Source organism: Watersipora subatra, chromosome 10 (assembly GCF_963576615.1).
Source record: "Watersipora subatra chromosome 10, tzWatSuba1.1, whole genome shotgun sequence".
NCBI lineage: Eukaryota > Metazoa > Bryozoa > Gymnolaemata > Cheilostomatida > Watersiporidae > Watersipora > Watersipora subatra.
In genome coordinates this window covers 15,959,710-15,977,690 of record NC_088717.1, presented here as the reverse complement: position 1 = coordinate 15,977,690, position 17,981 = coordinate 15,959,710, and positions in this window count along the sequence as shown.

Below are 17,981 nucleotides of genomic sequence, written 5' to 3'. Positions count from 1 at the left end.
TGAAAATATCTGAGCAAATCCAATATTTTCATCTGCACAGTACATTTTACTTACACAATGTATTTTATTTGCAAAGAATGGCTACTAATATTGACCAGACTTGTATGAGAATGTGCGGTATTTATCTTATTTGAACCGAGTGACAAATACTTCAACTATTAACTCTTCAGCTCTTCAACTTAAACTATTTATAAATATTCTAGCCGTAACTTTACAGTATTCTAGTAATTAGTAGCTTTATTGAACTATTAGAATCAAAAGCAAATTGTTATATTTATAAAAATAGCATTGTTTTAGTTCCTCTGAAAGCGTTTATAACTCGAGCTATTCGCAAACATTTTAAATTCTGTCTAATAATATGTGGTTTACACAAATCTGCTTTTGCAAGAATAACAAATATTTATTATAATAAGAACTGTGTCAATTCGTCTGTCCAAAACAATGCTAAAAGCTTTCAAAAAAATATCGCACCACATTGGAATCAAACTCAGACGTTTCAGTTCCCAGCTGAGCACTCTACCAACTGCAGCACTCGATTATCTTGCATAGCCACAGAATAACTGCATGCATAGTTATTACACATATTAGTTTCTCATGGCAAACGGGACTGTCAGGGTACAACAGTAATGAGTGGAAATAAGTTAACTCAAACATTCAAAGATCCATGAATTTACTAGGCAAAGTTTGGTTTTAGTTTTTGTTTTTGTCAAGTCTGCATTTTCATCAACGGTAATGATCAATAAACTATTTCAACGAATTCAATCTTTGCTAAACACTTAAAATTCTCAAGTTCTATATAAGCACAAAAAATAAAAACAAACATAACTAGTTAGGAAGCATTTGCGATTAATAGTAAGAGTATGAGATTCCTTTGATTCAGTTCCAAAAAATGCTTTACCACTAAACAACCACATGCTGGCATAAAACTACCAATTTCCTACAACCATACAGTCACCTACAATCATATAACTACATGCCACCATCCAAACACCTACAATCATACAACTACATGCAACCATCCAAACACCTACAATCATCCAACTACATACAACCATACAAACATCTACAATCATACAACTACATACAACCATACAATCACCTACAATCATACAACTACATACTGTACAACCATCCAAACACTTACAATCATACAACTACCTACAACCATCCAAACACCTACAATCATACAACTACATACAAACATCCAAACACCTACAATCATACAACTACATGCAACCGTCCAAACACCTATAATTGTAAAGCTGACAAGAACAGGTCATAACTCTCTGCACTGCCGATTCACCTCTCAGAAGTACTCCAAGAGAGTAAAGCGTACTTTGGCTGTTCACCTACCTCAATGCTAGTTTATCACATAAAGTATTCACAAATAGAAGCTACTTACTTCTGTATACCAGTAGGCAACCATAATGTCTATGGAGAATTTCACATCACGGCAGTTCATTGTGAGATCATCATTTTTTCCGACATTTTTAAAATACTCTGAAAAAATGAATGACTTTGTTAATGCTTTGTTTATAATAACTTATCTGATGCATATTAAAATCATATGATGAGTATAACACGCTGATTCAGAGTTTGATTAAACAACAAGATTTATGGCTTGTTTTAGGCAGCTTCTACAATATTTTAGTGAATTATGTATCATCAATATTTTTATACATTAAAATCTAGAATGAAAAATTTGTTTTAAAACTTTCCAATTGTTTGGTTTCACGTTTATTTTTGTTTTGTTAATTAGGTTAGCAACAAAAACTGGGCTGCCTATTTAATTCAAGATTTTTATGGATTACTATGGATTACTGTGGATTACTATGGATTAATATGGATTACTATGGATTACTATGGATTACTATGGATTACTATGAATTACGATAAATAGATTTGTTCTAAAACAAAACCTGTTTATAAATATGTACTAGCCAGATTTACCTGACTTTCTATGTTTTATTGTATCTCTGATTGCGATAGCTCTACATTACCTTTATAAGAAAATTGAGCATCTCTGCTAAAATGGTTGAAGGAGTTAAAAGATAGAGAAGGTATGCAGGTCCGATGGTGAAACTCTATGGTTTTAACACTGGTGCAATTTTGTGATTTCCATAGGAAGTTGACCATACCTGCAGTTTTACAAACAAATTAAATAGTTAAAAGTTTCAGAGGGAAAAGCTATAAAATACTTGAAGCACAGAACTTAGAGATAAACTTGTTAATTGAAATATTTTACTATGGAAAACATTAGGTATTCAAATATATGTAATATAATTAATAGTGTGTGATTGTGTATTTCTTCATTGGCTTATTGCAGCTACCAGTAGAGCTGTCTGGTTGTTTGCTGTTATTCTTTTTTTGGTTTATGATAACCAAATTGTGCTTATATCTTTTTTTCAGTTCTTATTTCTTTTTGGTTTTGTTTAATTCTCTGTCAAACTATCTGCTTACCTGACTTTTTATGTAGATGTTGCCTGTCAAATTTCTTGCTGTCTGCGTTGTAACCAATTTCTGTATCCGTATGCCTCTATGCCTGTTTTGTCTTTTTATCGATATTTTTGTTGATTTGTCTATGTATCTTATTGTTTGACAATCCTTAGTGTCTGCGTATTTTCTACTTCGTTTTTTTTTGAATGGTTATATATATATATATGTCTCTATTTGTTACACTCATTGAACATCTGTTTAATTTTTAGCCTATGTTTTTGCACAACATTTTGTGTGTTTGTCTTCCTTTCCTGCTGTGTTTCCGCTTGAGTGTCATTATATATGCCTTTGCTTAAATTCTGTCAGTCATTTTTTCGTTTTTATTATTTTTTTGTTCATTTTGTTCTATTTATATTTATGTCTCTAAAATGTTTAGCTGTTCATCTATTTTTGTATACTTGTTAGTATACACACTTAGTGTAATACGTAGAATAATTGTTTGCTATTAAACATTGCACCACATATTCCTCTTTGTGTAACATTGCATTCAGTTAAAATCACCACTCTTCATGCATGTCCTGTCACGTTTAAAGTTATATAGAGATGTCAAATCACTAAATAACTAAACTATTCAGTGTTTTCTCATGTCTGTTAACCAAAGTGGGTGTAGTAATGTCTACTCATGCCCAGGTCTTCTACCAGATACACGAGAGTTTTATAACTTGCTTCAAAATTATAGCCATTGCCTTTAGCTTGCTTGTTTGCCGCTGACCTTTCTTGATCATTACTGGTATTTTGGTAACTAACATCTAGTGCAAAAGTGTTATGGCAGCAAACGCTCAAATGACTATGAATAAATGAACCGTTTACTTTAAAAGTAGTTGCTAAACACGGCTTCTGTTCACACAACGTTTGTTTATTAATTACTAGCTGTGCTACCCAGCGTTGCCCGGGTGATAAAAAAGTATTTTGCCAGAAAATTGATTTGTATTTAACATATAACAACATTTGCCAATCTAACTTTCATACTACATATCATGAGAAAAGTGTAGTTGAAATAATTTACCAATAAAAAATAAAAATAACTGTAAAGGTTTTCAAGTTTTGTCAAACAAATATAACTTTCAAACTTCATATCATGAGGAAAATGTTTTGCGCAAGTCAAATAAATTAAAACAATACAACTACTATTAAAGGTTTTAGATGTAAATGTGAAATAATTAGCAAGTAATAGCTAAATTAGGTCAGTTTTGCTACGATTACAATAAAAGATGATTCGGTAATGATACAATTAACACGAACTGAGAAAACCACACAAATATGTCTATTATCTACACTGTATGTTGTTATTATAGCACTGAGACAATGTTTCAAACTTACCACAAAGGGCAAGAGGATCGCCAAGATATCCGAGATTAGACAAAACTTCAGAATATGAATCGTAGACATTTATGTCATTAACACTGACATAGATTGAGAAGTCATCCGGCTTATCACAATTATTTCCTGTTGGGACTAAAAATGAAAATGTTGAAAACAATTGTATTTGCAGCCATTGAACTCAAAATCCCTGGAACGATCAATGTCATTCGCGAGTACGGAAATTCGGCCGGCGCCATGTTCAGTTAGAGTTTGAGTAAATTTCATTGTGTTCTATGTGAGAAAGAATTATAGTTTCAGATTAAACAGCTATGGAAGATAATGAATACACTGCTAAATCCAAGGAACAGGCTACTGAGATTACTACTAATAATTTGTGTACGAGACATAACGATGTAAGTGCACAGTGCTATTGCTATTCCAGGAACTGCAAAAAGCGCAGGAATGGACTTTTAAAGGAAAGGGCATGACATTTCATAAATGAGTCGCTTCTACTACTAGTTCTATTACTATTGCTAAAGTTTACTATTACTGCTAGTTGCGCTACTACTAGTTAGTACTGCTACTAGTTAGTTCTGCCACAGCAAGTGCTTATGAATATGTCTGCAGCTTAGCAGAAGATGTTGATGTGAATCTCTCTAGTAATGCATCTGTGGCAATGGTTAGTACTTCTTTATCGTATTTCTTCAATTTGTTTGTTGTCATCTCTATTGAAATAATCTCATGGATGCAATCCATTTGTAATCCATACTTGATAAAGAAATTTCCATTAAGCATTATGCCAAAACTGTGTGCAAATGACTTCCAGTGAAAATTACCACATTTTCATTTTCCATAGCAATATGAAAGCATTTTGACCTATTTTAATTTCTGGATAATGACTACAGTTTTCTGCTGTAGTCATGATCATAGCTGTATTGTTGCATCGTAAGGGTACTATGTTTTATGTGAATAGGATATTCAATTTGTTGATTTTTTGTAATTGTTATAATTGATGCTTCTGTTTAAGTGGTTGAAATAATAATCCTACTATTACTCAGTTTAAGGCTGACTTTTGCAAACTTATTAGCAATTGTGGTGCAGAATCAGATTCCGGTAAGACAGGTAATGTTACTGCTCAAAATGAGATTATCATCATACAGGTTACTCCAGAAGTTGATCAGTTTGTGGAGCACACAATGATTTCAGATGTCAAACGTCTTTTATAGGTAGCAGTATAGTCTATATAGCTGGCTACATTGTGCAGAAAGCTAACTAAAGTGATGTTATGTGACCGTTGCCATCAGTCGCTGGTTTTACCACTGAGTCAAGTATCTAGTACTGACATCTCTATACTCTACTCAAGCTACAAAACAATGAAGGGTTGGCGCGTCCATCAGACGGTGTTGTCAGGATCTTTCTGGCTGCAGACTGATACATTGTATTACAATACACATCGTATTATTGCAAAGTCAGATCCACTCCATTGTGTGGTGTATGCTATCAGTAGTATAGGATCTAGCTATGTGCTATGCCTTGGAAAACACCTTACGGTGACAGCAGATGGTGTATCCAACCACTGCTTCATTGATGGAAAACCTTATTCAGTCATTTCATGATCTCCAACAGCATCATTATGTTAAAATTGTACATTCAAACTGCAAGGTGTATCTTTGCAGCATAAAATAGTAAAGCAGTACTTTTTAAAGATCAGTAACAATGTAATCACTGTAATATTCATCTGTAGCTGTTTTTGTACTGCTATTTCTAATCTGATTTAGTTCTAAGAAACTCTGATTCACCTTGGCTCAGGATCCAGTGATATACAAATCTCCTTTTACACAGTGTCTGCGACGTGTATGTATAGGTTTAATCATCTGATTACACTGATTTCTGCATTTCCTTGTTTGCATTATTTTGATTATCCACTATTACAACTGTTTTTAATTTCTGTTTAATTGTTGCAGTAGCTTATTCCTTTTTTCACAGATACTGTATTATACATATCATACATTCATGAGCTATTATCACTTAAATCTCAAAAACAGTTTCTGTTTTGGCAGCATGTGTGTTGTTTTTATCGAAGTCTTGATGTGTTAAGTTTCTCCATTATAGTTTATGCATATATAATATAATCTGTAATGCAATGGAACAGTTGCAATTTGCCTGAATATATCATTTGCTGGGTTTATGCATCTGTAATACAACAGTTTGTATGCGTAATATGGTTCTTGAAAACCTATTTTACATCCACTTATCATTTATTATATCTTACTCCATATGTTATAAATAGGTTTTCTTCTATCAGAGCACTCTAAATGCTGTGTAGGAGTTTTCACCAACACCTAGGTGGAAAACACCATTCAACATGTACATTTTTGTCATTTTTCACTGCTTGTTTACATACTGAACTAGTACAAGATTAGCTCTTCACTATGGCGCATGCATTACATATCTCTGTCAATGTGAGTGTCACATGATTGCCATTCCAGAGGTTTTAAGTTCAATGTTTGCAGCTCTATAGTTAAACAGGGGTTTTGTTATTAATATCACGCTGGCAAAGTTTGTAGCTCCCAATTTCATGAGACGATCTTCATTATTAGAAACTGTAAAATCAATTCACAGCTTTATAGGTTGATATCGGGTTTTGAGAGCTAAAATTCATTATCTCGTAAATTGACTTTCAAAATTAGAAACTACGATCAATTTACAGATTCTAAAGAATAATACAGCTAAGAGTTTTTAATTACATCTGATATTTAATTTGTTTTGTTTTCATCAGATTTGACACTAAATTGAGTCGTATTAGCAAGTTTTATCAAAACTGCCAATAAACTAATTGCTAAATCAAAAGCTGCTAAGAAGATAAAAGGGTGTTGAAAGAGCCAAGTTGCATGCAATACATCAATATGACAGGCTACAAAGTTTGCAGTTAGCCAGTTAGAAATAACTCTGAAAAATGCCTACCAACGAGTGTCGATACAGAATGAACCTGCACCAACTCAAGCAGTTTCACTCGGTACCAATTCTGATTGAATGAAGATGGATCGTAGGCTGAAAACCACCGCTCTCTTGTGTAATAAGTAGGACATTTTTGGAACAACCCATCAATGACTCTTTTTGCATAAGTCAGAGATCCATCTCGAAACCTAAAAATAAATCATTTTGGTAGCCTTTGAATTCATTTTTATTGTAAAACAAGGCGTGGAGTCCAAATAAGAACAAAACTAATAACCGACAAAATCTGAAATTTAATTTGTTATTGAAAGCTATTATTATGGTTATTGGGCTATTAAAAGATTTTGTGCTCAAAAATATTCATTACTTGGGAAAAGCAAAAATATTAAAAAAAAAAAGTTTATTAGTGTTTGAACGAAAACCATTAAAAATGGTTTTATTATCTTTTTGAAAATACATGTACAACTAAACCAATACAAGAAAGAGCCTTGGTTTTTAACCAAACATTATAGTTTGAATAAAAAAAGAAAAACAGTTAGTATTGACTATCGAAGTAAATTCATTATTATTATTATTAATTAGATATAGTTTTATTTCTCTCCATTCAGTTTCAGCTAATACCAATAACATCTGCAACAAAAAGGTCAAGACACATTGAGCCTATTTAGCAATATGTTAAGATCTATTGCACTCAGAGATGAGACCAATAAGTATTTGATAAGTTAAGCCTGGTCCGAATATACATCGCAAGCATCGATGGCGGGATCGCAGTGAAATGAAAACCTATTCACCAGCAATTAGTTGCCAGCAGTCAAAGCAAGAATTTAACACTGTTCAACCTTCGCAAGGCGCCGCAGGTAAAGCTTTCTCGATTTTGACTGCACATGTAAAGGTAAGAACTTTCCAAAGGGCATTGCGAGCTACTCTTTTTATGTGAACTTGAGCCGCCAAGTTTAGCGCCGTGAGTGTTTTGCTGCGCAAGATTGAAAACACGATCTTGTAGCTGAAGTGGTAACCATGCGCTAGAGAAAATAAAATTCTCATAGACTTAGATCCAAAAAACTTATTTAGATATTGCATTTGTTTGGTTTAAATATCTACTGTGACTCCACAGTTTTAATCCATTCTTAAAGATATACTTGCAACAAAATTCGCATTCCATGTATTTGGTATCGAAAGGTTCACCATGTCTTACTCTATTGTGTTGTAGGTGCAAATTATGTAGAAATGTGATTACAAGCTCTTAAAAGCTTAAAAACAAACAGTTAATCGCAGCCGTCACAAAAATGTTGTAGTTTGAAATCTCTTTATTTGGCTGACGTACTCCAACAGTTTGGTTATTGTTTTGACCTGTGATGTTATCATGTGAAATTAAAGGACATTAAAAGGCTCGATATACATGTACATGTAAAACACCTCGTAGCAATAGTTTATGACAAATACTTCAGGTTCTACTGGAAAGCACGTATCAAATATAAATGCTCGCTGCTTCACAGTATCAATTCAGCCTCGTTTAATGATGTAGTCGTAATCTGATCATGCGACCAATACTTCCCGCCAAATAGCGCGAACATATTCTGCAGCATTTTTCGATTATCACAGGTGACCAACAGGCTCCTCATGTTCATCAGAGGATGATATGCACTCCTTCGAGCTACGGTTAAAAAATTAAACCCATTTTTACGGTAGATTTAGAGGTATCAGTACTGAAAGTGACAGCATTACAATGATGATGAAATAGACGCGTGAGGACAATAGACACGGTTTTATTGAATGCGTGAAGTATATTTGTGAAAACATTTCGACGAATGAGGTTGCATGAAAGCGTAAACAGAAGCCATCATGTTCATTTATGTCCCATTTGAGCCCGTTTTGGAAAGGGATTCCAATCTACGGCATTTTTGTGATGTTCGTGATGATCAACTGTTCGTTTTTGAGCTTTTAAGAGCTTGTAATCACATTTCCACATATTTTGCACCTGCAACACAGCAGAGTAAGACGCGGTGAATCTTTTAATACCAAATAACTGTAATGCAAATTTTGTTGCAAGTCAACCTTTAAGAATATTATGCTATCATTCATTACTTTAAGTTATTACTGTAGTATTGCGGTGAGCGCCAGCTGACTCGTAACCAAGCCAGCTCTGATAGGCTGTCCAGTCGGAGGACAAGCTTGCTCTGGTACAGATTAGTACAAGGTCAACTCAGCGCCCCATGAGGGGGGATGGAGGAAGGGGGGGCAAAGCCTAACTAGTCAGGAAAGTGTAAATAAGAGGAATCACAGAAAAGAGACAGAACCACCTTGCAACTTCTGTGTATGTGTTTGTATTATAGTAACTATTTATATGCAAATATATACTCATCAACTCTAATTATGAACTATTATGGAGCTCAGTGTTGTAAAGTAAAAAGGTGGTTGACTTTCTTTAAATATGCCACAAAAATTTGATGGTGTTTACAATGAAAACAGGAAAAACGTTTTATAGTAAAAACATTTTATAGCATGTATAGGTAAGCGTAAGCAGACTTACGAAGGTTTTACGCCAAATGCGACAACCGAAACATTCAGAGTACGATGAGCCTCAAAGAAGAGTACGTCATTTATATGAGGAACAATATTTTCTGCAATAGAAACCAGAGTAAACGCATTAATCAACCTGGAACTTTCAGATGGCAGATATGCCATGTAATTTAGCTGCTCCTACAAAATAGTAATGCTATATCCTTGGGATTAAAGTTTATGAGTCAAAATTCGCAGAAAAAATACTGAAGAAAAATTTGTTCATTGTTTTTGGTTAATAAAATGAATGTTTGTTTATATTAAAGCTCAATCAAACTTCTCACATAGATAGTTAGACATGAGGCTAAAATCCCAAAGATGTAAATAAATGTATAAAATAAAAATCTAGGTGTGAATGTGAAACCACGTTGTGGTGCTCTTCTAATTTTTTAAAAAGTAACTTTGCATACACACTTCCAAAGATGAGTCAAGCTTTACAACATAAAATACATTGATTGCACGCTCACTATAACAATTGAATTGTGGTAAATTCTTGTAAGATGCACTTTAATTAAAACTATCATTAAGAGACACAATCCGTTTTTAAATTTTGACTAGATGATTTTTTAATAGAATTACTTGAACTATCAAAAAAAAAATTATTTTCATTTATTGTTTTTTTATGTTTGCACAAAACTTAGCCCAAAATAATCATCCATTAATGAACATATTTAATGTCTCAAGGTGTGTCTATGGTTACAATAAAAGCAGGGTTTGTGCTTATGAATTTATAAATCGATTTTTAGCAAAGACTAAGTGATTACACACGATATTTAACATGCACTGCCATGACAAAATTATGTATGTTAGCTTGTTTCTAATATAAAAGATGTTCAGGTAATAATAGTCATCAAAATACCTGGTTACAACTGATTATAATATTTAAGGCTGCCTAGTTTTGATTAGTAATACAGTTAATCAAATGCTTCGCTGCAATAAAAAGTTTATCATAATAAGCCATTATCTATATATTACTAACCCTTGTTGACCTTAAACCTGTAATTTAATATACTGTAATTGAAATGCTTCACTGAAGTGGCTTTCAGATGTGTATAAATGAGATGGATAAGTTACATCTATTGCTAAGATAGCAGACAACTCCATCAGCAATTACTATGTTAAAGTTTTCATAAAAGAGTGATCTGATACCAAATACCCTTAACATATGTAACATTATTTATAAAAAACTTATGACAAAATTGTAGATGTCTAGCAAGAGCATTTTGGTTTTGAATGATGCATACAACGATAGACGTTGGGTAAAATATTTAGTTCCATATTTGATATTATAGCAATAGACATTTAGGTAGGTTTATTAGTTTTCCAGTTGATATTATAGCTTTAGACATCTAGCTAGAGCAACTAGTTCTGCAATTAATATTATAGCAATAAACATTTAGGCAGATCGATTAGTTCTTCAGTTACTGTAATATTATAGCAATAGATATCTAAGTAGAGAAATAAGTAATCTAGCTGATATTATAATCATAGACATCTAGGTAAAGAAGTTAGTGCTCAAGGTGATATTATAGCAATTGACAACTAGATAAACCACTTAAATTGTCAACTGATGTCATTATTTCATCTTTAAACATATAGAGTTCTATATTATATCTTATCGTGTATCCACTGTTAGTAGAAATGTCAGGTACTGAAAAAAGCTGTATTCGGGATGCTTGAAACTAGCAGATCGCAAGGGAGATGCACAGTTATTATGGTGTAAAGGATTAACTTTGACCATTGGCCACTCCACGGATGACCAAACCACTTTGGATTTTAGAAACATTTATATATTTTCTCGTATATATAAATACAGTAAATGTATGGGCAACAAACCACTTCATGAAATGTTGTTTTCTCATGCTCTGCAGTTCTCAGCTCATCTGGCTTCTTTTATATATGTCATGGTGGCAAGCTACGCCTCCTAATCGGAATAACTGGTTTGGTAGTAGGTCAGTCGGATCATTGCTGACTCGGTGGTCGTCGGTCTATTTAGTTGTCAACTCAGCAATAAGCTGATTTTGTGTGCCAGCTCTGTGGCCGACTCAGCATGTTGCTCTACTGGCTAGTGGCTGGCCAGTCATGTTTCTGGTCAGATCGTAAGCCAGCTTGGTCTCCTTTGGTTTAGGTTTAACTGGGCTTGTCTGAGTCTCTTGGCTCAGTGAACCTGAGCCATCTCACTAACCTTGGCATGACCAACTGGCGGGAATGGCTCTATTTTGCTCCGGCCTTGGCTATTCTATTCTTTCACATTCTACCAATTAAAGGTCCTAGGCGGTTTCTATTAACAACTTAGATGGGTACTGAGCTGGGTCCAGAGCTGGTATTTCCTAGCCCCATGCTCTAGACCGCAAAGCTACTGCCCGACAATCTCCAAATTTTCCTGGCTAGGATTTCAGCTATGCATCAGATTGGCTATGGTCCTGGCCATCTTGACCCAGTTCCGGCTGTCATCCATCAATTGCTGGGCCCTCTTTTCCTGCTGGGTATATAATAAATGGCTGGCCGGCGCCCCAAGATTTGAGTGAGCAATCCTTTAAGGGGCCTAGTGTTGGTGGCAAGTTGGCTGAGGCTACCAGTTCAGCTATGGCTGGCTTCTTCCTGGGCTGTTGAGCTGGTGGCAAGGCTTACATTGAAGGCTGAGCCGGCTCTTTACTAATCCATGTGGCATGTGGGCAGTCTCTTCCTCTTGGTATTTTTCCAGAAGATTATGCCTGTCTTCTCTGACTGACCTCATAAACTGCTTTTTGCAGGTATAGAAAGCCATAACTAAAGAAGTAGTATACAGATTTGTGGACAAACCCTTTGGTCACCTACATACTTCAGGAATAGTAGCTACTTAGCACTGTCGACGTAATAAATCAACCCCCCATTGGCCATATCTGTGCACCCCTCTGTTCCACATAACCTTCTCTCATGACACATGCTACCACCTGCAGGGGCAAATAAAAATAATGAAATGTTGTGAGCCATGCTATCAACCTTTCCTGACACATGTGACAAAGTGGCAGAGGCCACATATGTATGATTTCTCCTTAAGGGTAGGGTGGCCTTCCGCTGTCTCATGTGTTCTGCAGTATATAATGCCCTGTTTTGACTATCGCTTTTTTTGCAAGGGGCTCCAGGATTTGTGCAAGTTTTAGCATGGGTGACTTGATGGCAGCCAGAAATCTGGTAATATCTGGCTCGTTGGACTTGATCTTCCGATTAACCTGAGATGTCCGGGCCTTGAAGTGCTTAGCCTTTGCTACTTCCTTCAACCAGTCACCACTCTCATGAACCTCAAGTGCTAAAAATTCATTTGAGCTAAACTGACTGACCTCTTACTCCTTTTACTTTGTGCAGCCCAAAAGCAGCCAACTTTGGCCGGCTCACATTAAAGGCCTGACTGCCTCGGTCAATTTTTGAATTGTAGTATTATTTCACCAGAATAGGATGAGATTGGCTAGCATTAAATTAATGCATGCTCACTCACTGTATCAATCTATCTTTCTGGTTGTGTGAGCCACTTGAGTGACTGCTGAAAGAAACCCTCCTGAGACTCGCAACAGGTATGTTTGTTCCAGAATTCCGCGATCTTTTCACTTGTATTTATTTTTTCTGACTCCTCCAGAAGAGCTTCTATTTTGTGTCCTATCTTTCACTGCTTTAGAGCATCTGGTTTTAGAGTGAGCAACTCCCAAATTTCCATTGGCCAGAGCTCTGGTTCTTTCCTGCTTGTCGTAGTCCCTTTCATGTTGGAGCCTTTTCAAGGTTCTACCATGGCTGGAGCTTATCGCAACTTTTTGGGCAGGCATGGTAAGGCTTTTGACAGCTTCCACTTTGAATAGAGGATTATCTTTTTCGTTTTACCAGATATGTCTAGTTGGGCTAGATAATTATGATTTGGTATGACCCACAAAGTTGGCTTGCTATTTAGGGTCGTCTTCTTTCTTCTATTGTTTGTTAGCTACCCGGCCTCAGTTCCCAGAAGCATAGAGCAATGGCTTTTTTGTGCGTCTGTATAATCTCCATCTGTATCTGGCAGAGAGTGGTTTGCACCTTCAGCCTTTTAGAAGCTTGACCTAGTAGCCCATAAGTTGGCTGATACTTTGGGGCCTAGAATGGCCCTCCAGCTGATCCTGTAGGAGCAGCTTTCATCCGAACATAATCCTGCTTGCAGTATCTTTCATAGCCTAATGTGGCATACCCCGTGACACCATCATCAGCTAGAGAAACAACACATCCCATTCCTCCTGGCACCTGTTTAGCAGCAGTGCCCTGAGTGGGTCACCCAGTTGCCGATTGTTACATTCTATTACTTCATTGGCCTGAGGGTGGTTTGCGGTGGTGTGTAGCTTCTCCACATCCCAGAGTTGACACAGCTGAGTGATTAGTTGACTTTGAAACACTCTCAAAATGTTTTTTCGGCAAAACCATCTAAGTCAATACTCTTTCATCCAGAGTGCTGGCTACCAGAGATAGGAACTCAAGTTGACATGCTTGCTCCAGCAAGCCTTAAGGCTCACTTCACAAACAAATTGAATAAGATCATTTCTCTGGTATCTTCTACTTGATGTAAAACTTTATTGACTCAGAGCATCCTACCTGTAAAGTTGAAGCAAGTTTTTGATGTCATCATAGAAGAATTGACACAATTCTTTGCTATTTTGAATAAGCAAAAGGAAGGCTTGAATCAAAATGCACCAATCCTTCATTTTATTATTACTGTGTTTAGCAAAAATCTATCATCGACATGATGTCTTAAGTAACACAATATGTTACTTGACTTACGCCAAGGCGAAGATGTCAGTGCAGTTCCGTGTTGCCATTTGCACAAGTTTTTAAAAGATTTTTATATATTACTGTGTATATTTTATTCATCAATAATATATTCTACACACTAGCTTTATGCTTCACCTGTGTACTGACATAGTTGCTCATGAATATTGTTTGTTTTACCACAAAGCCTTTAGAATGACGGCTTTTGTACTTATGCAAGAACGACCAGGACGTATCGTATTGTTATCAGATTTTGCCAAAACAAACCAATTACAAAAAAATTTCTTTACTAACGAAACACAACAAAAAATTTTGGTCTCATTTTTATTTATTTCCAGTCTACAATGAATGAAAGAAATATTGTGAGCAGCGACCTAAACTGATTTCTGCTAGTGAAGTTCATCAACATTGGACCAATGATATTTTTGCTACTACATTGTTATATTAGATCATGTCTGTCAGTGTTTTGGTTGAACTGAAAAAATGATAGCGTTTTATTGCAGCCGGTTTCACCGAACTACAAAAATATTAAACATTCCTTTTGTTCTTCAAATGCATTGATTCTTGTTAAGAATTTGTTGTTGATTTTGACAAACTATAAATTTAATTTAAACGATAGAAAATTTGCTTTCACAACGGAAATACTGAGTGTATGCCAGCAAAAAACGGTATGCATCACTTAATTCCACCGGAAAAAGAAATGAAGTCCTCAGGCAAAGAAATAGTTGATATTTGCTAAATAAACAGCCAAAAACTCTGCTGGCTACCACCGGTGTCGCGGCTTCTGGGAGGACCAAAACACCCTGCTATTGGGTGGGTGAAGTGGCAAGACAATACTAATATCCACTTGTTACTTTTGGTGATGTCCTGTCAGGTCTAATGGTACCTTCTCTTAGGGTCATCTAGCATACAGCTTCTGCCGGTTTCTATCTCTCTTTTTCCAACCGTATCTTGCGGCTTGACAAATCTCGCAACTCTTAGCCAGTCTCCTCACAGTTGCTGTCAGTTTTGGCCAGTACCAGGTCAGACGGAGGCGGCTTGTAGCTCTGCCCATCCCAGTGTGGGCCAAGGCTTGCAGTTGCAACACGATGGTTTCCTTGACAGCTGTTGAACAAACTGCACACTACTTGGGTTGATCTTGGGGCAAAATCCAGGCTTCCAAAACTTTATCCGGCTGTATTCAGAATAATGGCCAGATTTTGCGCAACTGCCAGAGCTTTTCACTGGTCAGCTCCTTTTCTTGTAAGAGTGCTTAATACAGCGTGGCCACGGGCACTGGGCCAGTGGCCTGCATTTCTGCCAGTTTATTGCCAATGTCACTTCAAGCCTTTGCCTGAGACATGTCGCAAGCTCTCATAGTGGCCTAAGCTGGTCCTGGATCAACCTTCCTGGCTACCAACTTGAAGGCGGTGGGTTGACACAAATGATTGGTTGTCTCACGCATGGGTCTGGCAACCCCTGAAATCTCTGTTGGGCTTCTCTCGATTTCATACACCAAGGGCTGATCTTCTATGACGAGTTCCTTTGGGTTGACTCAGCCATCCCTTAGCTCCATGAGTTTTAAATTTTAGCAGTCATCACAAGTCTGCCAGCTCAGCTTACCAGCATTTCCATTGGGTAAGCCAGCTCAGTGTTTCAGTGAGCATTGGAACTCCTCGCCAGGATCTCCAACTATCGTGCCACCTGGTTGGATGGCTTCTTGCTCCTGTGCAGTTAGTGCAGTGAATCATTTGGTGAAGTTGGTCAGAAATTGGAGGCTTTCCTATGCTCTGCAGTTCTCTGTTCATTAAGCTCTTTTTTATATATTTTGTGCTTGCAAGCTTTGTCTCCTCTTTGCAATAACTTGCTTGGTGGAGGCCATTCAAGTCGCAGGCGACTCGGTAGTAGGTCAGTCTACTCAATGTCAGCTCAGAAACAGGTTGGCCTATTCATTGCGCTGATTTGAGCGTTTTAACTGAGGTCCAATGTTGTTGATTTTAATCTTGAGACATCCTGGCAGTCAGATTACTTCAAACATCAAAACCAATCGCAAATGGTAAAATATACCGATATTTTCTGATAAAATCTATTAAGTTTTTATGTAAGTTCATTTTTAAGTTTCTTCTCTTTAGAGAAGTCAGAAGGAAAAGGCAACTTTTTAAAATGCTCATAAAATAGGCTGGCTTAAATGTTAAAATATTATAAAACAAATGACATTGTCAAGAATCAGTGCAAGAAATCTAGTCAGTGCAATAAATTAGCACTGACTAGATAGAGGGTCATATCATCCATGAGGAGACTCATTGTGAAATCAAAATAGTAACAAGTTTTTTGTTTTCATGTATTATAACTGGTATGCCATAAAGCTGTTCTGCTTTATAGACAATTATGTATATAGACCTTCACCGCTGTAGAGGTTTAGGCTTTATGAGTTCCCTTATCTATGGTATTAGTTAGAACATTTCTTTATTTAGCAAAACGCTCTGATGAAACAGTGATGAGTTTTTATCCCTTAAGTGGTTCGAAGAGGTCGTTGAACTTGTAGTGTATATAGACAATCGCATCAGTGAACAGGCAAAAGCTTTTTTGTAAAGTTTAAATATTGTGTTTATATTTAATTTGTACATATACCCTGATCTACAAATTTAAAGCATCGAAAATATTTTTAAGTGAAAGTAAAAACTTACCTATCATATCATAAGTGTAAGTTCCAGCCCCTAGAACAACTTTGTCTCCATTACATTGTACGTTTAGCACTGTAGACATACAGAACAGCAGTGAGAGTGGAATATGCATCTGCATAATTCACGCGCATTGCACTGTCAGTTTATGAATAGCAGTAAAGGAAGCAGCGTAACGTTTTGGTATGTAACAATGGTAAGTTTCAACCTGCTAGTTATGTAGGTCAAATAGTACTACTAGGATAGACTATGGCTCATCAAATAATACTCAGAAGTGGATCTAACAAGCTATATTTATACTCAGAGCCAACTTCGGAACTCAGAAGTAAAATTTAAATAGCGGTGAGTCATGAGAAGCCAGGAAACAAGGGTTTGATTTGGTAAATATTATGATTGAACCATTGATTTTTTTTGAGGCTACAGATAATATTAGAGACACTGTACTGTTGGGCTATTGATCTTTTAATTAAAGGTTGACTTGCAACAAAATTCACATTACAGTTATTTAGTATCAAAAGATTCACCATGTTTTACTCTGTTGTGTTGTAAGTGCCAAATACGTGGAAATGCGATTACAAGCTCTTAATAGCTCAACAACGAAAAGCTGTCGTAGATTGGAATCTCTTTATTTATCTGACGTGTTCATTACAGTTTGGTTATTGTCTTGTCACGTGATATTCTCACATGAATTGAAAGGTGAATAAACAATTCAATATAAAACTTATCGTAGCACTAGTTTATGAAAAACACTTCCGGTTTTACCGACGACCCTGTATCAAATATAGATTCTCGCTACTTTACAGTTTTCTTTCGGCTTGCTCTAATCGTCTAGTCGTAATCTGATCATGTGACCCAATACTTCGCAAATAATTTTTGCAGCACTTTTCGATTATCACAGGTGACCAACATGCTCGCCATGATAATTAGACTATGATATGTACTCCTTCGAGATAAGGTTAAAAACTTAAATGAATTTCTACGGTAAGGTATAAGATATCACTGCTAAAAGTGACAGCATTACAATGATGATAAAATAGACGTGAAGAACAATAGACATGATTTTATTGAATGCATGAAGTATATTTGTGAAAATATTTCGGCGAATAAAGTTGCATGAAAGTGTAAACAGAAACCATCTACCACAACTACGTCACATTTGAGCCGTTTTGGAAAGAGAATCAAAACTACGGTGGTCTCATGTGGCTGCGGTTAACTGTTCGTTTTTGGGCTTTTAAAAGCTTGTAATCA